Consider the following 23,360-nt stretch of genomic DNA (forward strand, 5'->3'; position numbering starts at 1 on the left):
ATGGTTAATGTTTCCACACTTCTCTGGAAATAAGTACTCCTACTTCAGAAACACCCTGACTTTCTAGTATACACCAGGTCATTCCAGTTAGCTTGTTCACAAGCAACAGGTTATCAAAGGGAGGAGATCTTTCCTCCAGCGTGCTTTTCAGGGAGTTGGAGCCAGCTTATCTGATCTATCCGGAAAGAAGTCTTTCCTGGTTAGAGAAAAACCACTTGTGTCCAAAGGTCTTAGATTTAGAGATAAATGAGGAACCTAACAGATTCATTTGGAAGTTTTCTTATTAGAAGCCCATTAAAGATTAATTTTATTAATAATTCCTCTGCCGGCCACTATTAGCTCAGAGTCTCTTTTTTTAACCTTTTTATGCAACAAAGTGTAAAGGGTATTTGTACTGTGGTGTGTAGATCGAACACATCTCAGTACAGTCCCCCTTTTGGTCTGTTTCTCTCCTAGGGTATGATTTCCAAGATCATGGAGACTATTAGGAGTATAGTTTTGGGCCTGGATCTCAGCATATAATCCAGACTGGAAGGAAAAAAAAATTCATGCTGAATAAGTGAAACATAGCCCTCATCTTAGAAAGTGGGAAATTCAAGCAAGATTTAGCCTGAACCCCCAGACCCACGCTGCTGCATGGTACAGTATCCAGAGCCTCTGAAACAGGACGGTCCCTGGTTGGGTTCAGGGCTTCACACTTACTGAGCTGGTGCTCTACTACTTGAGCCATGTATCCAGTCCTTTCTTTTGCTCTTGCAAGAAAGGGTTTTATAAACTTTTCTGCCAAGCCGGCCTCTGACCGCAATCCTCTGACTCTTAGCCTCCAGAGTAGCTAGTATTGGAAGGGTAAAAGGTTAGTACCTGTACTCATGTCTCTAGATCCTATTTCTAAGGGGTATCTTCCTCACTACCATTTCCTCTTTCACCTAAGAGGAAATGAGGTTTCCACTCTTACAGTCATTCATTCCAGAGCCAGGAGCAACGCTTTTCAGGGTGACTCCACTTATCCACTCGTGTTCTCTGGGCCCGAAGTGGTCCTCACTGGACATGCCCGTGGCCTACGATTCCACGGAAAAGTAAGAATAGAGCCCCTGTGGGCTCCAGGTTGTGGCCCCGGTCTACCTGTGTGCATGCTCACACAACACAGCGGTGCTCCTCGGAGACTATGGAACCTGGGTAAGTTTCCAAGCCTCCCACGCCCCATTCACTCAGCCCTCAGGTGTGACTCCAGTGTGCATGTCTAGGGTCGTATGAGGATTGGAGCAATATGCACAAAGGTGGCTCACATACGGTGTGGGCTCATTGAACATGCGTGGATTCCTCAGGATGCTTTTGGTTGCCAGTGATGGAAAAATCCCAGGGCAGCTCATTTAAACAACTGTGCGTACGCTGTCAAATAAGAAGACTGAAGCTCAGAGATGCCGAAGGGCGTGGCAACTCCCACATCAGCAGTTCCTGAGGAGTTAACTTTCCCCTGCCAGCCTCAGACGAGAACCACACCTTGGGGGCAGGAATTTGAGTTTACCAGAGGTTAAAGAGATGTGTTCACATACATCCAATGCGGTCATTCACTCTGTAACAGGACAATCTGCCGGGACATCTGGCAGGTCCTGTAGGGTCATTACTCAGTCTCCTCCCTTGGTCCACTCAGAGCACAGGCTAGCTAGCAAGTGCCAGGTTTCTATTCCTGTTTCTTGGAGCCATCTCCTTCTCCCTTCTTCTAAAGAATTTCTTTGTACAACTACTTAAAGGTAGGAGGAGGAGGAGGAGGAGGAGGACAAGGACGAGGAGGACGAGGAGGAGGAGGAGGAAAGGGAAGGAGAAGAAGGAAAACAATGACAACCTTTGCCTCTCAGACTTCACCTAGGGTGCCCTTTGCTCCTGGAAATGCCCACTTTGTAGTGCCAGAAGATTCTGGCAAGGTGCTGCCTTGGCTTCCCAGGGGAGCCAGCTAGTCTGCAGCTAAGCCATGGTGATGGGGAGAGGCGCTTCCCAGGAGATCACGTCTTTTTGAAATTGTTTTCACCCAAAAACACCGATAAAAGTAAAAATTCCAGTCACCCACACAGAGTAATAGGATTCACATTTAAGCACTAGAAAACTGAAGTTTGTCTTTTTTTTTTCTTGCATGCTTATCTTATTTTTAAAGCAAAAAAAAAAAAAAAATCTCAAGCCAGGAAAGTTTGAAGACCCAGAAAAACAAAAATAGAAAGCATAGAGCAGTCACGTGACACACTATTGAGAATTCTTTAATATATGCTAATACTTCTGTTGTTGTTGTTGTTGGAGCGCTAGGTAAATGTTATTCTCAAACAGAATCGTGCCTTTTAGTCCGTTTGGTAGCTGCCTTTCTTTTCTGTTCTGTTCGTTTTGTGCTAGCACTAAGGCTTGAACCCAGGGCCTCACACTCTTGCTCGGCTTTTTCACTCAAAGCTGGTGCTCTACGCAAAATAAAAACACTTGTTTTTGGTTTTGGTTTTTGCTGGCTCATTGGAGGTGTCAGTCTGTGTGAGCAAAATGAGCTCCCTTCCCATAGCTTAGCATGCTCCTTCCCCTCTCCACAGCTTAGCATGCTCCCTTCCTAGGCAACACTAACCCCATGTAGTAAAGGTAGTAAATAATCAGCCTTCAACCCCATTTACCTTGGGATGGCACTCCTCTGGGGCAGCTACCACCATATAAGGAAACAAGAGCCCGTTAGAGTGACCTTCAGGTCTGGGCAGCTGCAGGTTCCCTTACCTACTATTTGGATAGCAGCCATAAATCCTAGTCCTCCATGATGAAGCCCCTGGCCCACACGTCCACACTGGGGTCTCTGCCTCCTAGTCCCTTCTAGCCCCTCCTAAACCTCCTAGGTTATATAGGTCAATATCCGGTGCTTCTTCTCACTTCTCCCTTGTGAGAGGGGTCTTGCCGGCCCCTTTCCTGGCAATAAACCTCTCTTTGTTCTCTGTGCCTGGATGTCTGCATGGTTTTCTGGCAAAGTCCAAATAATCTAACAGCCTGTCACAGACCTTCTGCCTGTGATCCTCAGGGCTTGGACTCCTGTGAAGCTATGCTTACAGGTGTGAAGCTATGCTTACAGGTATGAACCCAGTGCCCAGCTTAAGTTAACAGCTTTTCTACCTAAGCAATGTAATCTAAACATTCTTTTAAGTGAATACCTCTACCTTTATTAACAAATGGATTTCAGTGGCCACAGATTTGGTATGGATATGGATATACCACATGCTTCAGAAAGTCCCAGTGATTCTCCAATGTCCTGTTACTGCAAACAGGTGAAGCACATTCCTTTAGATCTCATCGTAAGAGGGCCTAAACTTTTGCCTATGCAACTGAATAAAGAAATTTTATCTTGAAATTTGCTTTGCGCCCATTAAAGTGGAAATAGAGCCTGGTGCCAGTGGCTGATGGATGTAATACTAGCTACTCAGGAGGCTGAGATCTGAAAATGGATGTTTAATGCTAACCAGGATGGGAAAAGTCCTGAGACTCTTTACCTTCCGTTAACCACTCAAGAGCCAGGAAGCGGGGCTATGGCTCAAGTGGAAGAGTGCCGGCCTTAGGTGACATGTTAGGCCTCAGTGGGATGCACTCCCAAGGCCAAAGCACTTTAGCTATGGAGCTAGCGTTCCTGTCATCACTCCTGGGAACAGCTACCTTAAAATATATACTAAAATGAGGGGTTCCTGTGGGCCCCCCCTTCAGAGAACCCCTAATTGAAGACAGCTGGGGAATTATAATACAACTGCTTATAGAAGAAAATTGCTGGGATTAGAAGCTTCTTCCTCATTTGATTTTCTCCTACTTTCTCAATTTCAAGTCCAAGATGTCTCCTCTTTTAGGGGCTCAGATGTATGGACAGGCCAGCTCGTGAAGGCTGGCTTTCTCCTCCAGAAACCCCAGCGTGTGAGCCGACTTGGGTGCCCTGCGTTAACGTTTAACCGGCGGAACAAGCCATCAGTCTGTGTCAACGGCTGGCTGGCTTGACCTGGAATGTAAAGGTCTATTTATTTACCAGCTCTCTGCTGTGTGCGGGTTGTTACCAGGGGCCATGCTGCCTTGCTGGAAGGAAATATGTATACTCTGAAGCCAGGGCTTAATGTCAGGGCCAGAATATTCTGACTCTCTAGAGTGATTTTTTTCCCTCCCCTGTAACCCAAAACAGCTACAAAGATACAGCAGCAGCAGAGCCCGGAACATTCGACATTCACTTCCTGTGGTTGTGCCCTGGTGTTCACTCTCTCCAGCCAGCCCTCTCTCCCCTCTCCTCCCTGCAGTCCTGGGGTTTGAACTCTACCTGGCTTGGTAGGAAGAAACTTTCCCACATGGCCCACGTGCCCATCTTCTAAATTCCTTTGGCACTGAACAGAGGGTGCAAACATGGTTGCCACTAACCTGTCTTTCCTATTAATGTTTCATGCATCTAGGGTTGGTCTCTCCAAATAAACTCTCTGCTTAAAAACCTTTCACTTAGCCAGGTGCTGGTGGCTCACACCTCTAATCCACGCTACTCACGAGGCTGAGATCTGAGGATTGCCAATCCAAGCAGGAAAGTCTTGAGAGTATTATCTCCAATGAAGCAGCAAAAAGCCAGAAATTGAAGCTGTGGCTCAGGTGGTGGTGTTAGCTTTGAGTAGAAAAGGAAAGAGAGGAGATAAAGAGGAAAGAGAGAGGAAGAGAAGGAGGAGAGTGGAGGGGGAGAAGAGGGAAAAGGGAGAGAAAGAGGAGAGAGGGAAGATAGAGGGAGGAGGGGGAGAGAGGGACACAGAGCAGGAAAAGAGTGCAACCTCTGAGTTTAAGCCCCAGGACTGGCAGGAAAAAAAAACATAAAAAAATAAAAACCTTCAAGCAAGCACAGAGTTCATATCAACATAATCTTTGGAAAATTTGATTCCGGGCAGGACTGACTCTCCTTGTTCATATTTCAATTCACCAAGATTGAAGTTCGTTCAAACAATCAAAGATTGTTCAAATTTCAGTCTACCAAGATTGGGTTTCTATGTTCCAATAACGTGAGTGTGTGTGTGTGCGTGTGCGTGTGTGCGTGTGCGTGTGTGCGTGTGCGTGTGTGTGTGTGTGTGTGTGTGTGTGTGTGCGTGTGCGTGTGTGTGTGTGTGTGTGCTTGAACACAGGGCCTGGGCACTATCCCCGAGCTTTTCTGCTCAAGGCTAGCACTCTACCATTTGAGCCATAGCTCCACTTTTTACTTTTTTAGTAGTTGATTAGAGATAAGCATTTCACAGATTTTCCTGCCCAGGCTGGCCTTGAATTGCAATCCTCAGATCTCAGCCTCCTGAGATAGCTTGGATTACAGGCTTGAGCCACCAGTGCCCAGTCTCCAATGACTTTTCTTTTCTTTTTCTTTTTTTTTTTTTGCTGGTCGTGGGGCCTGAACTCTGGGCCTGGGCACTGTCCCTCAGCTCTTCAGCTCAAGGCTAACACTTTACCACTTGAGCCACAGTGCCACTTCCGGCTTTTTCTGCTTATGTGGTGCTGAGGAATCGAACCCAGGGCCTCATGCACGCAAGGCAAGCACTCTACCACTGAGCCACCTTCCCAGCCCTCCAGCGACTTCTGAAGCCACCAAAGAGGGCAGCATATACAACAGAACATAGCATATACAGAACACCAGGAAGGAATAAATTAAACAGAGAGCTGTCTGCCATGATATATCTCTGTTATTTACTAGCAATACTTTCCCATTCAGTGGACGTAAGGTTGCTTGAGGAACATAATTGCCAAAAGATACAGAGACCTAGAGGACACCAGCAGGAACATGACACGCATGACTCTTATTGCAGCACAGAAAGGTTACTTGTAACAACAACAACAATCAGAAAACGCAAGTGAAGGAAAGGTGTCATGCTCTAGGTGAATGGGTGCTAATGACTCATCCAGTCCCCAGGGGATCTTTGCTGGGGACTGTCATCCCAGGCACCTGCTTGGCTACTGGGCCAAGCGGTGAAGAAGCAGAGAGAGAGAGAGAGAGAGAGAGAGAGAGAGAGAGAGAGAGAGAGAGAGAGAGCGCCACCTTCCCAGTGTCCCTTGCGGCTCTCGCCTCCTGCCTATCATACCTGCTCATCGCAGGATGCCAAGTTTTCACAACATACTGGCTCTGTAGTTTACACTCCACCCGTGTTTCTTTACAGCACATCTGAGCTTTTCCTGTTATGCAATGCTTTTTACTGATGCAGCCATTGATATCACTTTCAAGACACATTGTAGACACCTCAGTGCAATTTTTTTTAGGGGGAAGTCTTAGGCTTGAACTCAAGGCCTCAGTGCTGTCCCTGAGCTGCTTTTGCTCGAGGCTAGCCCTCGACCACTTGAACAGCTCCATTTCTGCCTCTTTTGGAAGTTTATTGGAGATAAGAGTCTCATGAATTTTTTTTTACCTAGGCTGGCTTGAAACTGCGACCCTTAGATCACAGTTATAATATATAATATTATACATAATATATAAGTATAATTCTCACATTGAAGGCCTAAGCTACCGGTGCCCAACCTCAATGAATATTTACTGTGCACATAAACAAAAAGTACTTAGAAACAAATGTATATTCCAGAACAGCGCAAAAAGGTTACTGATGGTATCACTGTCTTCTTTACTTTACAATTGTACCTGCCATACATTAAGATTACCCTCACTTTAAAAAAAAAGAATGGATAAATCTATGTCCTGCATCTTCATGATATCAAAGATTTGTAATTATAAGAGCTAAGGGATTCCTGACACTATTTTCTCTTGCACAGAAAATCTCTGGCCCAGAGACCATTTCCAGGCATCAAAATTACAGCCTTCTATGCATAAAGGTATCCAATTGTTTATACTCCTCAATAACAGATGCTATAAAGATGGCATCGCTCAGTAAATTATATGTCAGCCTCCATCATGGTAATAGACTCTAAGAATTTAATTCCTTAATTACATAGAAAATCGTGATTAAGAGTTTCTCAGGAATGTTTCATAAGACAACTCCCTATATGGTAAAGAATCCACCAAAGAAATAAAAGTTCACTGAAAGCATTCTCTGAACGGCCCCTCCCAGAACGCTTGCTGTGAGAATTAAACTCAGCCCTTTTTAAGGTAATATGAGATAGCGCAAAAGCCTGTCAGGCAACTGCTGATGCTCTCAGACACCTCCTGCTAGGTGGGACCAGCTGTGACAAACATTTTGTGCACCAAGGAAAACCATAAGGGCAATATCCACCCCAGGCTGGGTTTCAGGGTTGCACTGAATGATGGGTAAATACTCTGACTACTTAATCTTGCAAAGTACATTTGTGCTATTCACACCAACACCCCATTGACTGAGCCTTTGTCTGAGCTGAAGCTGGGGGGTCGCCATTATGGAGGAAGTGCAGACCATGAGACCCGGAAGCTGCCCGGAAGGACAAGGCTCCAGAAACAGCCTGACATCTCTGGCTTGTGTAGGCAGAGAGATATTTCTGGATTTAAGTAAGACTTGATCCAGTGATGCAGACACCACTCTTGATGACCTGGACTCTTTTTATTTCCCCACCCCTTCCCCCCCATGCTGACACTGAGGCCTGAATTTAGGGCCTTGAGCTCTAGCTTTTTGTTCGCTCAAGCTGGTGCTCTATCGCCTGAACCACACCTCCAGTTCCAGCTTTTTGCTGGAGTTACGTCTCTCTCAATTTTTTTTCTAACCGGGCTGATATTGAACCCTATCTTCAGATCTTAGCATCCTGAGTGGCTAGGATTATAGTTGTGAGCCACGGGGTCAAATTTAGCCTGAAGTGCAAAAGTTCTTGTGCCATCTTTTAGACCTTCTAAAAGATGGGTTAGTGGCTGTCACCATTACCCCACACAGTCCTGGGGAAAGAAGTCCCTGGGAATCTTATCAGCATTGTTGGGGAGGGGGGTTGCCTGGAGGCCAGGAGGAGGACACCCACCCAGTCCAGAGAGCCGGAGAGGGCTTTAAACCAAGCAGAGCCGACCCTGAGCTGAGATGGGGAGAATTCTGCCTAAAACACTGGTTGGAAGGGGAGAGAGGGAAAGAGGGAGAAGTCTGCCAACCACTTGTCCAGAGAGAGGGACAGTGGAGGAGAGAGAGGAGAGAGAAAGGGAAAATGGCAGGGAGAGGCAGAAGGGATTGAAGGAGGGAGTGACAGGAGGGGAAGGGAGGAGATGGAAGGGGGGGAAGGGAGGGCAAAACAGGGAGAAAGGGGGAAGAGAAGGGGGAGAGGGGGGGAGAGGAGGGGGAAACGGCTTAGCCTTGGGCATTTACCCTCCATGGAGGGGGGTACAGAAGGTCCCTGTGCTACAGAAGGTGTGTTTCACTCTAACTGAAGTGCTGGACGCTGGGGCGGCAGCCATCTGAGGACATCAGATGCCAGGGCTGGCATCCATCCATCTCTATCCAACTTACCCATGTGCCTGCAGCTCCTTACACACACAACGCCAACATTCATAATACTGGCAACGAGGTTCATGAGGAAAAGGTGAGATACTACCTCTCAAGAGAACAGTCTGACAGTTGACTCCCAATTTTCTATCCTTCATAGTGCATTGGGGAACTTTTGGAGGGAACCCCTAAACCTGCTAGTTCCCTGGACAGATGGCTGTGTAGCTCTGTTCTCTGCATCCGGCTGGGCTCTAGGGACAAGGGCAGGCTGGCCAGCGTCCACAGCTGGCAGGAAGCCGCAGAGGCTAGCTGCTGTCATTTGATGACTTCCTGCTTCATGAATGGTGACTTTCTCTTCCAGCGTGTGATGATCAGAAGCTTGATAGCCTTCGTGTGGAACGAAGGTTGTTTTTTTTTCTTTTGGGGGCGGGGTTCAGAGAAGTCACCAGGAGAAAACCCCACAGGCTTTGGGCCTAGTTCCCTTCCAGGAGGGTTTTGCTCCACTGAGGAATCTTACCTGTCCATTCCTGCCATATGCCGCCAGTGTGGGCAGGGTTGTTGAGCCCACTGGGGTAACTGATTTCTGACTCCTCCTGTGTGATAATGGACAAGCTACTCGAGACTCTCTTGAGTTTCAGTTTCTATATTCACAGAGGAAGGTGTGGCGATGAATACCTTACAATATGGGTAATGGGAGAAGCTGAATGAAAAGTACTTTATTCTTGGATTAGAAGACTAGTAAAAAGTGGTTTTGTTGAGACCACCTTCATTATTGTATCTCAGGATTTGGGCTCAGAAAATGATACTCAGCTATCTATCAGTGTATCTGTCCTTCTATCTATCCATCTATCTATTCATCTATCATCATCATCCTAAGTGTCACTCTACCACTGGGGCCATCTCTCTCTCCATTTTCACATTATTTTTCAGATAGTGTCTAAAGCTTCTCATCTGGGTCAACATCAGACTACTATCCTCCTACTTATCTCTCTCAAGTAACTGGGATTTCCAAGTGTACACCACCAGATCCAGTTTGATAGTATTTTCGATATGAAATACATTTAAGCTGAAACTTATTTCATGTTGTCTTAATAGTGAAGGTGCTCAAAGACTGCTCTGCAGGGTGGCTGAAGGGTTGCAGATCAAAAGGATTTGAGTGTTGAATGGACTGCTCAAGAAGCCAGTTGCAGGATATTGAAGAAGAGAAAATCTGTCAGGTGCTGGTGGCTCACACCTGTAATCCTACCTACTCAGGAAGCTGGCTCTAAAGATTATGATGCAAAGCCAACCTGAGCTGTGAAACTCTTTATTTCCAATTAAGCACCAAAAAAAGTTGGAAGTGGAGCTATGGCTCAAGCGGTAGAGAATCAGCTTTGAATAAAAAGTCAAAGGGATAACAACAAGGCCATGAGTTCAGCACACAGGAAAGACGAGAATATGAGTGTGTTTAAGGGCCTTTCCATACTTATGCATTATTGTGGTATTGTCTATAGAAAAGATCAATCATGGAGCTGATAGGATGAGTGTGTGTGTGTGTGTGTGTGTGTGTGTGTGTGTGTGTGTGTGTGTGTGTGTGTGTGTGTGTGTGTGTGTGTGTGTGTGTGTGTGTGTGTGTGTGTGTGTGTGTGTGTGTGTGTGTGTGTGTGTGTGTGTGTGTGTGTGTGTGTGTGTGTGTCCTGAACTCAGTGTGTCCCTGAGCTTTTGTGTTAAAGGCTAGCACTCTAACCCTTGAGCTACAGCTCCACTTCCAGCTTTTTATTTTTGGCAGTTAATTAGAGATAAAGAATCTCTTACACTTTTCTGCCTGGGCTGGCCTTGAACCAGAAGCCTCAGATCTCAGCTTCCTGAGTAGCTAGGTTACAGGTACGAGCCACCAATGCCTGGCTGTTTAGACTCTTTTTAGATCTCACTTTCCTCATCTCCAAAATGAGAAAAACAACATATCTTCATAAAATTGTTGAGTTTAAATAGAACAAAATGTGCAGGCAGCTTGGCCCATTGTGAGCATTCAAATGAATGGTTCTTATTTTTGTGCTTATATGGTTTTAGTTTCCTGGTTGTTGTTGTTGGTTGTTGTTGTTGTTTTCTTAAAGCAAAGGTTGGGTGCATTCACTTTGTTCCTGTACTGCCTTTTCAAAATGAGGAATGTCTTAACTCATTTTTAAAATAGTTGTCTTGCCCAGTGGGTTAATGATTTTAGTTGGTTCAGATGCCAACGGTTTATGCTCTTTAGGAATCCGAGCCTGTTCATCCCTGTCCAGTTAGGTTTGAATTCCCCAGGCCTTTTGACTCACAGCTATGTTAAGATGCTCCTCTTTCACAGATGAACAGTTATGCTCTGGTAACCTCTAGCCAGTGCAAGTCTCTGCCCTAGATCTGCTTCCTGAAGAGGATTCTTTTCACAGAAGGCCATTTCCACCTGCATTCTGCCTCCATCAGGGAGAATCCCCAAATCCTTTGTGTCTGATCTGTATCTGTACTATAAACACAGGAAATTAAAACCCAAATACTATTCTTCTATCCCCACTAGTTGTAGAAATGAATATTTTCACTGTATGATGATTTGGTCTGTTCTAAAAATAACACATATTTTTTTTTAATTTAATTTAATTTTATTTGTGAACATACTGTACAGAGGAGTTACAGTTACATGGGCAGGATAATGCGTACATTTCTTACCAAGCATTGCAGCCTCCTCCTTTGTTTACCCTTCACATCCCTTCCCAGCCTCCCCCCTCCCCTCCAATCCCAATCCTTCTCCTTCCCCCCCCCCCCCCCCCCCCCGCACCAACGTTGTAAAGCTCGTTTTGGACATGACAACTTGTACTTCTCATTGTTGCAACAGGTCCACCTGTATCCTTAAACAACTGGTTTTTCCCCACACATATTTCTTATACATAATACACGTACTCACTGCCCCTAGAATAAGTGGTAGTCATTTGAAGATCTTTCTTTTTGTAGTCAGGAAACTGGAATATGTGGGAATAATGCCTATTTTGTGCCCCTCCTGTAAATATATTGACATTAAGCAATTGAAATAAGCCACGCATGATACTAAAAGTACTAAGAGACACACCACTAATAAGCATAACACCTTCCTAATTAGTAACGCCTTTTGTGGCCAATACAATATGCAAACACTCTTTGTTATGAACTACATGTAAATCCTGTCAAGGAAGTCCTGTCTCCCTTGCTTTAAGATGAGGAAAATAACAGCAAGACGATGCTGAATAGAGTGTCCAGGTCATGGAGCTGGACATTATTGGGTTGTAAAAACAAAGGTTGACCATGAGGGCCACTGATCCAGGAGGACCTAATGGGACAGGGGAGACACTGCTAAATAGATGTGAATGGGAGCACAGTTCGCACCAGAGAAGCAAACTCCTTTCCCCGCTCCCTCGACCCTGTCTCCACTGGAGCAAGAGCTGGGGTGGGCCAGGGAAGGTAACCTAGGTGACAGGCCAGGGCGACAGGCCAGGGATTCCATCTTTGTGGAACGCAGAGGCCTGACTGAAGTCCCCAAGAAGACACCTGGACCTTGGGGCTTCTCCTTCCATAAACTCTCTCCCATGTCCAAGTAAGGGTATAATAAATCCTCGCTTGTCTTTTTCTACCTCTTCCCACATTTCATCATTCCTGAGCCAGACCACACAGCCAAGCTGAGCCAGAGGTTGGAGGAGAATTGTTCGGGCTGAGTATTTTGGGTGATGCAGGACATTTCTTCAGGGGTGATAGTTCTCCATACCTGCCCATCAGCCATACCACTTTCCAAGTTGTGCTGGGGGGAAGCCCTATGTCTTCCTTCTCTGTCATGGAGTCAGGGCTAGGCAGTCTCTGCATGCAAGCCTCAGTTTGCCACAGTCATATTTTAAAAATAATTGTTTTGTAAAGGTGGTGTACAGAGGGGTTACAGTTAAATAAGTCAGTTATTAAACGTGTTCCTTTTTGATTTAGGCTATAATACTTGAGGGACACATGTGTGCTTCCGCCTCCAATGAACTGGAAAGCACAGGACTCAAGCTGAATCAGCTGATTTCTCAGGGGCCACAACCAGCTGTCCTCTTCTGTCAGCATGACTCAGAGACCATGTTCACCTTGGGTTCGCTTTCACTGGGCCCAGGCCACTCACCAGATATGGCCCGAGCATGTTTCTTGGGCCTGGCTTCCTGCCCAGAGTCTCCACCGGAAGTCTGACCTGGCTCTTGTGTTTGGCTGAAAGCAGGAAGAACTAAACTTAACTTAGTGGCCCTCATGCCAAGTGCCCTCATTTCACAGGACATCCGGGCTTTTTGTCTGCTTCCTGACCAGGCCCTTTTACCCCAAGTTCTGTGCCCACAAAACTCCTGTTCCCTTCTGTCATGTTCCTCTCTGTACCAGGAGAAGAAGAGAGCAGAGCCAGCTTTCTAACAGTGGATTAATATTTGAGGATCTGGATTCTTTCCTTTTCTTTTCCTTATTTTTTTAATAAGGAATTAGCTGAAAAATAAATCCTAGGCAGCATCCAAAACACTAGTTAAGTTACTGTGAAAGCAACCTTTGAAAAGCTGGCTTGGGCCTACAGTCAGGATGGCTCTCTACCCATTCACCCATTTACCCAAGTTATGGACTTGGCCAGAGCAGCTAGATAACGACAGGACTTTTAATTCTCTCCCTCACACCAAGGCAATGTCTTTGGCCTCCATCTTGGAAGCCCTCCAGCAAACAAACAGGAGACCAACGGGAGGTAGAGAGGCTAATGCTGCTCGCCTCCTTCCAACAGGGAATCACAGGCCAGGATCAGGGCTGTATAAAGCATTTGCATTCCCCTCTCCTTGGGGTAGGAGGAAGAGAGAGGAGAAGAGTGCAGCCAGATCACTGATCCCTTAAAGAAGGCAGACATTCTGAAAGTCACGCTGGTAGAAAGCTAGAGAATGAGGAAGGGACAGTCTTCCCCCTCCTACACACACTCCTTGAGAACCAACAACCCTACACCATACAGGGTTTGTGTGTTTGGATAATGAAGTCTCAAGAGCCTCATGAGAATGGGAAGGAAAAGTGTGAGAATGTGCACGAATCACAGGCAACTTTAGGAACACCCAAGGCCAATTCAGACATCTCAGTATTCTCCACCCAGTTCTTCATATTGCTTCACACTGTACACTGTGACCAGAGGAAATCAGAGAATGGTTGCCACTCCTTACTCATCCATATTCCTTTTCCTAGCTTTCCTCAGAGGATTTTTTTTTAAATCACTGATACTGTTTATTGCTGAAGCAAGTAAAAAGCCTTGTGGGATATGAATTAAGATCACACCTTCATTATTCAATTAGTTCAAGTTTTCAAACAACTAAAATATCTAAGCTAGTTTCCATCTTTTCTTCTCCCCTGAAATGGTGGGAAGTAGCCTTGCCAGGTCAAAGGGAAATCTTATACTTGGGACAGAATAGCTAGTGATCTCATATCAAGAGTTGCCAACCACTCCCTCTAATGAGAGGATTTCCTTCTTGCCCAAGGAAATCACAGGGTTTTCTATAGCGGGTGACCAGGAGGGTGGGATCCTAGCTAGCAGTTCACCCTGTGCCCTTGTCCCCCAGGAAGTTCGAATGAGTCCACAGAAACTCTGAAGCAAAAAAGAACTTGTTTAGGACAGCTGGCTAATCTTCTTGGATTAGTCAAGTTGGAATCAACTTGACAAGATACAGACCTGTTAAGAATAGCAGTGAGTACTTGACAGAATTCCCTCATTAATGCTATTTTTAAAAATAGCTAGAGACTTAACATTTTTACCAAAATAACTTGGGAATCTGAATACAAGTGTGACCCACTTAGGGAGAAATTGATGGTAGCTCCATTCTTTGATGAGCTCATAAACAAGAGATATTTGCTTTTGCAGCTAGCCTATCAAAGAGGAAACAAAGCTTTGTGCGGCTTTTCTCCAAAGACTATCATTTCCCCTTTGAAATCAGAAGTTTCTCATGATCCTGGAGGAGACAGGGGAAGAATTCAAAGTTCTTGAGTCCTAATTTGATTCTAGAGTTAGAAATTAAAGTTTATTTGAGGGGAGACTAAGGACACTTACTGCCTGTTACAGATCAGATGTTTTTACATGGTACATTGTGTCATATATGTGATTGTGTTTTATAAGACTGTAATACTCATTTGTCTGGGTGTATTTCTCATGAAACTTTGAAATGCTGTTAACAAATGCCAATTTACCAGGTAATTCATTTTAGATCAAAAGGATATTTGTTACATCTCTTTCTTTGTGTGTGTGTGCCACTATTGAGACTTGAACTCAGTGCCTGGGCTCTGTCCTTTAGCTTTTTGTTCAATGCTGGTGCTCCACTTCTTGCTGTTTGGTGGTTGATTGTAGATAAAGAGTTTCACAGACTTTCCTGTCTGACTGGGTCCAAACATGGATCCTCAGATCTCAGCCTCCTTAGTAACTAGGATTACAGGCATGAGTCACTAGTGCCCAGATTTTTCATTCTTTAAAACAGATAACAGGGCTGGGAAAGTGGCCCAGTGGTAGAGTGCTTGCCTTGCATGCATGAGGCCCTGGGTTCGATTCCTCAGCACCACATAAACAGAAAAGGCCGGAAGTGGCGCTGTGGCTCAAGTGGTAGAGCGCTAGCCTTGAGCTGAAGAGCTGAGGGACAGCGCACAGGCCCAGAGTTCAGGCCCCACGACCGACAAAAAACCAAACCAAAACAAAACAAGACAAAATCCAAATAACAAACTTCTTTAAAACCAAGTCTCAATGGTCATTAATTTTCTTTGTTAGCAACTGATGTGACATGGACTGATTAAAGAAAAATGTTCTGAGCCGGGCGCTGGTGGCTCACGCCTGTAATCCTAGCTACTCAGGAGGCTGAGATCTGAGGATCGCGGTTCAAAGCCAGCCCGGGCAGGAGAGACCGTGAGACTCCTATCTCCAATAAACCACCAGAAAAAAATGGAAGTGGCGCTGTAGCTCAAGTGGTAGAGCGCTCGCCTTGAGCTGAAGAGCTGAGGGACAGCACCCAGGCCCAGAGTTCAAGCCCCACGACCGACAAAAAAATAAAAATAAAAAATAAATACATAAATAAAGAAAAATGTCTGAGGCTCATTTTCTTTAGTCTAGATGGTTTTCTACCTCTGTAGAGCATGACTTGTCAGATGAGTAGTGTAGACAGAAGTCTTTTGGAGCAAGCTTATACAGTTGCCAACAGCTCTGAACAGCCCATAATAATGAGAGAGGGCGAAAGGAGGAGGAGGTAGCGGGGAGAGATGGAGAGAGAGACTGAGACTCAAGGAAAGAAGGAAGGGAAGAAAGGATAGAGGACAAAAGGGAAGGAAGTGAGAGGAAGAAAGGGAAGAGAATGGAAGGAAAAGGAGAGGAAGAGAAGAAGGAAAAGGAAGACAGGTTTATGAAGATAGGTATATAGGCTTAGGTACCTATATGTATAGAGAGACACACAGATGCCAAAACTTTAGTTTCATTTATGTGTGGGAGAAAAGTTAGCCAAGCTTTTATCTTAACTCAAGTGTTATTATTTCATAGAACTTTGTTGCACTTGATTTCCAACTTGGGAACTGTACTTTGGGCTTGTATAGAGAGAGGCATCTAGTTAATTTGGTGAAATCCACCCTCCCTGTTCGGGAGGGAGAACTGAGTGAACTGATCAAGACCACCTTGAAACTAACAGGGCACTAGAGTTTATGACCAGAATCCCTAAGGCTTTGCCAAAGTCAGATAAATCTTTGGAAAAGCAGTGCTTAGAGGTCAAAGTACCAGTACCTGCTCAAAGACAGCCTAGGGGTCCCCGAGTTGCCAACTAGCTCCAGCCCGCTAGGAAACTACCCAAGTGTGGTAAGAGGAAGAAGTCTGCAGATGAACTGTATCAAAGGATGCTCTATGATGGGCCGGTGACACCAGCCAGCCACTGTGTCTAGGAGAGCTGCCTGAAAGTGACAGGCTGTGGAAGATCCACAAAGAAAAGTCACTTGAGGAGCATCACAGGAGTGAGCCCGTTTCCCCCCGCCCCCCCCCCCCAGCCATTCCAACTGCTCATATTAAATGCACATTCTCAAGACTAACCATTGACACATTTCCAAGCCAACTAAGCGAAGATGTTTTCTTTTTGCTGATTCGCTTTCAAATATTACCTGAAATCCCCTTGAACCGGTGACAATGTTATAAAGAATTCACTCAGTATTTAATCCTAAACCACACAATCTTTGCTGACTTCTAGCATTCTTAAGAATTAGCTGGAATCAAATGTTATCTTCAAGCAAATCCAATTAGCAAAGACACCAATCAAGCCCAGTGCCCGTGGCTCTTGTCTGTAATTCTAGCTCCTTTAAGAAGCTGAGATCTGAGCGTCCAGGTTCAAAGCCAACTGGGAAAGGAAAGTCCGTGATACTCTAATCTCCAATTAACCATCAAACAGCCAGAAGTGGAGCTGTGGCTCAAGTGTTAAGAGCACCAGCCTTGAGCAAAAAAGCTAAGAGACAACATGCAGACCCTGAGTTCAAATCCTAGTACTTGCATTAAAAAAAAATAAAGATACCAAGTCACTTCAAGACCTAATTTCAGCTTAATTTTCCCAGGACTGTGATAGTTTGGCACTACTCTGGCCACGAATTTACCTAGTTTTGGTTCAGACATTCTGTCTTCTTTCTAAGCTTCCAAAAATGAAGCCAAGCTAGCCACAAAGATATCTGAAGTATATGCTAATGCTCTAATGCTTTAAAACTTAGCAGGAGCTTAAGAACAGCCCATGCAGACCTAAAATCTTCCATAATTGCCTTGCTAATTCCCCTTCCATGGCTGGCTGAGCTGCTCATTCTTTTGGGTAGTTTTTTTTGTTGTTTTTTTTTTTAAATAAAATACCATGGATTAAAAAAAAACAAAGCCAAGATCCCAGTTTCTTTATGGTTTGTGTTTGTAAAGGATCACCATGTGCCCAAGCCTGGCTTTTCTGACCCTCTAACCTACTGCACTACATCCCAGGCCTCCAGGGAAGGCTCCCATGCTTGGCTGAAGCAAGTGAGAAAAAAGAAATAGCTAGCAATGACAAACAGGCTGTGAACCATTTCCTGCAGCGTAGTTAGGTTTCTGGAATCTCAAAAGGGTATGTCTACAGAGCCAGTCCAAAGTTCCAGAGAAAGCACTTCATGTTTATGCTGTATCCATCCCATAGAAAACTATGCAGCCATTAAAAGGAAATCAAAAAGTAGGTTCCGCTCCAGCAAGAGCTTTTCATGAAGTGTTGCTAGTTGCAAGTAAACCTTTATCTACAGGTTTAGATATAATCCATCAAAACATTTCCTGGTTGATGTCTGAGTTTTTTTCTTCCTTTCTCAGTTTTCTCCATAGGCTACAACAAACATTCACTGTCTTTGTGTAGTTGCAAAGATGTTCATTAAGTTTCCTGAGTCCCAAGCAAAGGCTCAGACCTCATAAGCCTCTTCCTGATTCCAGCATTACTCCCCTCCCGCCCCCCCCCACCCCGCCCCTAGTCCTGTCAGGCCCTCAGGACCTGTCATAGGAAAGAGATGAAAAATCAGACCTACATTCGAAGCTCAACACCAGCACCCACTACCCAAGTGACCTTTGCAATGTAGTTAACTCAATGGCCCGCAAGCTTCTTGTCTAGGAAATACGGGACATGTGGATACCTATTGCCAAATAGGGGGAGTTATTCTCACCAAATGAAGTATTATTAAAGGAAAACCATTTGTAAATGACTACACAATCTCCAGCTGCTGTCCACACAGGACAAGTTCGTGAGGAGCAAGGCCGGTTTGGTGCGACAGCTCCCCGCCGGCGGGTTAGGCTCATTCACAAGCATTGTCACTCACTTTTGACAGAAATGCTATTATTGAAATTGAATTGCCTTGCTTGTCTCACTCATGGTCTTTCTAGTTAACTTCCCAGTCCATTATTTAAGCAAGAGCCTTCAAGAAACACACACTCGCTCTGAAATATGAGGAAAGTGGTGTACAAGGAGGAGCGGTTTAGAAAATGTCCTGCCAGGGTGCGCAATGTGGTCACTGGCTCCAGGGGTGGAGGATTATAGGCCCAGGGTCAAATTGGCAGGATGAAAGCCAGATTTGTGGAAATCCACAGGCTTGCTTGGTAAGAGACTGGTCTGCCTGGGGTTAGACTATAAAAATAGAAACTCAGAATTAGCCGTCCCCCCCCACCCCCACCCCCAACTTCCCAAACCCAAGTTTGAACTCAGACTCTCACTACCATTTGAGCCACAACCCTACTCGATTTTCACTTGAGGCTCACTGTAAATCTCCATCCTTCCACATAGCCCTCCCAAGTAGTTGTTACACATGTCCACCACCACCTCCAGCTATCAAGATGGGCTTCCACCTAACTTTCAGCCTGGGCTGGTATTGAACCAAAAGTCTCCCAAAACCTCTACCTCTTGACTAGCCTGCATTATGGTACAGGTGCGAGCCACCATGCCAGGCCTAGCAATGTCCTTTTGACAGTGAATTATTGACCCAGGGAAGCATATTCGCATAAATGAGGACACTTTACTGCAAAATGAAAACAAACGCGCATCTTCATCCGTCATCTGTTCCCTACTTTCTCACATGGCAGGCATAGATAGTCTCGTCAATTTATGAATTGATTCACAGAAGGCCTAAAAACAGAATACAGGGGGAAAAAGTAGATCTAATCTACTTGGACTCAGAGGTTAAGTGTTGGTAATTTTCCATTTTTCAGAAAAGTCACCACAAAAGTCAAAGATCCTTCATCCACACCCACCAAGTGTTACCAATTTGCCATATTTGGCATTTTCTCAATCTCCAATAGTTGCTGCCATTATGATTAGGCATTAAAAAAACTGTAGGTTAGAGGTGTCTGTAACTCACTTTGTCTAAGGTTGAAAACATTTGGGGGGGGGCAGTTAGCTGTATTTGAAACCTCTTGTAACTAGCTGTGAAAACAGCAACCCAACCCCTTAGCAATTGTGCCTTTGGGTTCCAAGATCGGCCCAGTCTCTTGTGATTGTGCCCTTTAGAAACTCACGTAAGTATTCACACACTCATTTATATCTATAGCCCTGGATCTCGGTGAGGGCTAAATGAAGCCTCATGGAGAGCGCGTGGTCAATTGCAAATTTTCAGTATAAAAGCAAAGCATCATTATGCATCGTAAAATAACATCAAGCTGAGTTCTACTAATTCTGAGTTGGCCCCAGAGTGCATTGAACGCCTCCGATCTCTTACCTTTAGGTGTTGCACAGTAGCTTCAGCAGTGCTGGTACTGAGAGCTGCTCAGGAAACTGAGGCAGGAGCCAGGGCACTTTGGTGAGAGTCTGAGATACAAAAACGCCTTCTCCAAAGTGTGGTTCTCAAACTAACAGTAGCACCACCAACAGCAGCAGCAGCATTGCTAGACGGCTGCTCATAGGGTGGGCCCCACCTTTAGAGCTTGATTTCTGAGGTCTGGGATGGACCAGAGAATCTGCATTTTTAACAAGCTCCCAGGTGATGCTCAAGGTGCTGATTCTAGGTCCTGGCTCGGAGGACCTGCTGGATGGGGGCAGGTTTGTTTCACAGGGACCCATACATCGGAGAAAGCCAAACTGGGTAGAAAATCTTTGTACTCTAATAAAGGAGTACACTGCAAACCTGGATGGAACGGGGAATCACCTAGGAGCCTTGCTATGTAATTGGCTTCAGCTGGGAGGTGGGAGCGAGCAGCACAGGTGGTGTTTGTTGCTGGGGATCTGGCCATGCTGACAAACAAAGCCAAGCATACAACTGGCAGCTGTGTGCTTGTGTCCTATTTGTATTCCCTGTTTGTGGCTTAGTCTTCCTAGTTTCTCATTGCCTCTCAGCCACTGCTCTTCAAATAATTCAGTGACTTCCACCCCGCAAGAACCAAGGGGTTTTATTGTTGTTTTTTTTTTTTGGGGGGGGGGGTCCTGTTGTGGGGCCTGAACTCTGGGCCTGGGCACTGTCCCTCAGCTCTTCAGCTCAAGGCTAGTGCTCTACCACTTGAGCCACAGCACCACTTCCAGCTTTTTTTCTTTTTGCTTATGTGGTGCTGAGGAATTGAACCCAGGGCCTCATGCATGCAAGGCAAGCGCTCTACCACTGAGCCACCTTCCCAGCCCCTGTTGTTGTTTTAAAATCTTTTAGAACTATAATCCTATAATCCTACCAGGAGAATGAGATCTGAGGATGGCGCTTCAAAGCCACCCTGGACAGAGACTCTTATCTCCATTTAACCACTTAAAAACCCAAAGTGACACTGTGGCTGAAGTGAGCACAAAGAGGCCCAGGCCCTGAGTTCAAGTCCCACAAGTGGCACATGTGTGTGTGTGTGTGTGTGTGTGTAATAACAGATTTGAAAGAGCTTGCCAAAATGCCCACACTATAAAAAAAAACTCTCTACTTGGCATCAATGGCTCTTACCTGCCCAAAGAGACAAAATGATTTCAGCATGACTGGTTGCCTGGTTCCATCATGAAGAGCTCTTTTCACTTTAAATTTTAAAAAACCTGTTATCCACAATGTTTGTGAAGGGGAGGTTAGAACTATTTCAGTGGCAGAACAAGTTTTCCAGTGGGCAATTGGGGTAGAAGAATGGTGTTGAAATTCAGTGTGAAGGAGGCCTTGGTGATAATAGGGTCCTGGAACTTGCTCTTGCGCAAGTCAAAGGGGTGTTAGAACAGAGAAATAACAAGGATACTTAATCTCGCACTGTGGAGTTGGTTATACCGCAGGTTTGCTGGGCCCTACCTGGAGTTTCTCATCTTCTAAGACAAACATGGAAGCCAAGGATTTATATTTCTAACACATTCCCAGTATCGATGTTGCTGGTTAGAGGAACTAAATGTTGTGTATTTATTAGCTTTTCATTACCCTAAGAAAATCTGAGATGATCAGCTTTGTAAAAAGAGGAAAAGTGCATTGGCTCATGGTTTGCTTTTGGGCTTGTGGTGAGGCAGCAAATCAGGAGAGAGCATGTGGTGGAGCAGAGATGCCTCCCCCTTCCAAGGCAGGCAGGAGTGGCGAAAAGCGAGCCAGGAAGGACTCCAAGTACCCTCTTCATATCAAACCTCAAATAAGGCCCCATCTCTTTGTTTTCCCCACTCCCCATAACACCAAGCTGGAGATCAAGTCTCTAACATGTGAGCCTGTAGGAGCTGTTCTAGAGACTCTGCCACTCTTTGGAAAGCATTGACTTAGATGAACTTTTCTCAGTGTTGGCACTATTGAAACTCTTGGTAAGAACACTATTATGTGGAACTGTCCTGTGCTTTATAGAACTTTTATTTTAAAACAAGATATAACATTCTACCCAAGTAGATGCCAGTACTGCCCAAATGGTGATAACCAAAACTGCTTCGAAGTATCGCCAAATGTCCCTTGAGGGCTAAAACTAGCCCAACTGGGAGTCACTTTAGATAACATATTCCTTAAAGCAAGAAGATTCAGAGGAGGGGCTAATCTACAAAATGAAGATGGGCATTAACTCATAGAGCCCAGGCCCCAGGGTGGGGACCTATACTGTCAACAACTTAATGCTCAAAAATCTCTTAGAAAATCAATGCATGTCACCCTGGAAGCTCATACTTACCTGATTTTCCCACTTTAGCAGAGGTTTAATGTCTTACCGTACTCTGAAAACCTCAACTTTCTCAGATCTCTGAGGGATGATTAGGAAGAATCCTTGAGGTTAAGATTTCTTTTAACTTGAATTATTTATTTATTCAAGATTTGAGTCTCCTGGCCAATAAGAGCTCTCAGTTGCGGGGCTGGGAAGGTGGCTCAGTGGCAGAGCACTTGCCTTGCATGCTCGAGGCCCTGGGTTCGATTCCTCAGCACCACATAAGAAAAAAGGCAGAAGTGGCGCTGTGGCTCAAGTGGTAGAGTGCTAGCCTTGAGCTGAAGAGCTGAGGGACAGCACCCAGGCCCAGAGTTCAGGCCCCACGACTGGACCCAAAAAAAAAAAAAAAAAAAAAAGAGCTCTCAGTTGTGAAGAAGGCATTGAATGAATTCTTTCTAGTTCAGATAAGGACTAAGTTCTATTCTTCCATGATTTCTTGATGTTTTTTTTTCCATCAAGAAAAGGTACTGGAGTATAAATATAATGTTATAATTGAACACAATCAATAGTAAAAGGCTTTTCCTCTATAATGAATACATATTTGTATATTTTACTTATGAATGATCTTGCCTTTCCATAAAAGAACTTGAAGCAAATGTCTATAATAAAATTATAAAAGGTAAGTAATGTGATAAAGAGGATGTGGATTGTACTTGAGGTCCATCAGCCTCTCTTCCTGGCACATGCACATACACACAACAGACAACGACTTTATCAGCAGAGTTTTTATTTACAAAGAGTTGTTTTTATTTTGGCCATTTGGAAAACCACTAACATCTTTCACTTTAGAAAACATTAAATAATAAGTATGGTGTTATACAGTACTTTGGATAACTTCTTCCATCAGTGTAGTGCAATGCATTATTGGCACCTTACAAGGGAAATTTTCAATTCTTTTCCTCTTCCATCTTCAGCTGTGCAGTTATATGACCAAAAAGGAAATGAGTCATTAAACACGGACCTAAGACCATATTTGCTGGCCTGTATTCAAAGGCTCAATGACTTATATTCCTCCTTTAGCTTTGCCTCTAGCAAGCAAAATGACAAAGGACCTTCCCCGTGCCTTATTTCTTTGTGGACTTTGGGAGACTCTAGTTAAGGACTGATGGGATTGAAGTTGAAGGGACAGTCCAGGGCTATTGTGAATGACACTTTGCAGTAGTCAAGGTAACACATCCTACACAAAGCAGAGAGAATGCACCTGACAAAATTTTCTCTCCTCTCTGTTTCTTGGTAGATAGAAATGGAGATGGGTATCTTAACATGATCTCTAGAGCAACAAAAGGTTTACACCTTTACTAAGGGGGAAAATAGTTTTTAACATCTCCTTCACTTAGGCCATTACTAAGATACTCAAAACCTGTCCATCACAACCTCTGTAG

This window comes from Dipodomys spectabilis, unplaced genomic scaffold (genome assembly GCF_019054845.1).
Source record: "Dipodomys spectabilis isolate Male_0828 unplaced genomic scaffold, ASM1905484v1 ptg000297l, whole genome shotgun sequence".
NCBI lineage: Eukaryota > Metazoa > Chordata > Mammalia > Rodentia > Heteromyidae > Dipodomys > Dipodomys spectabilis.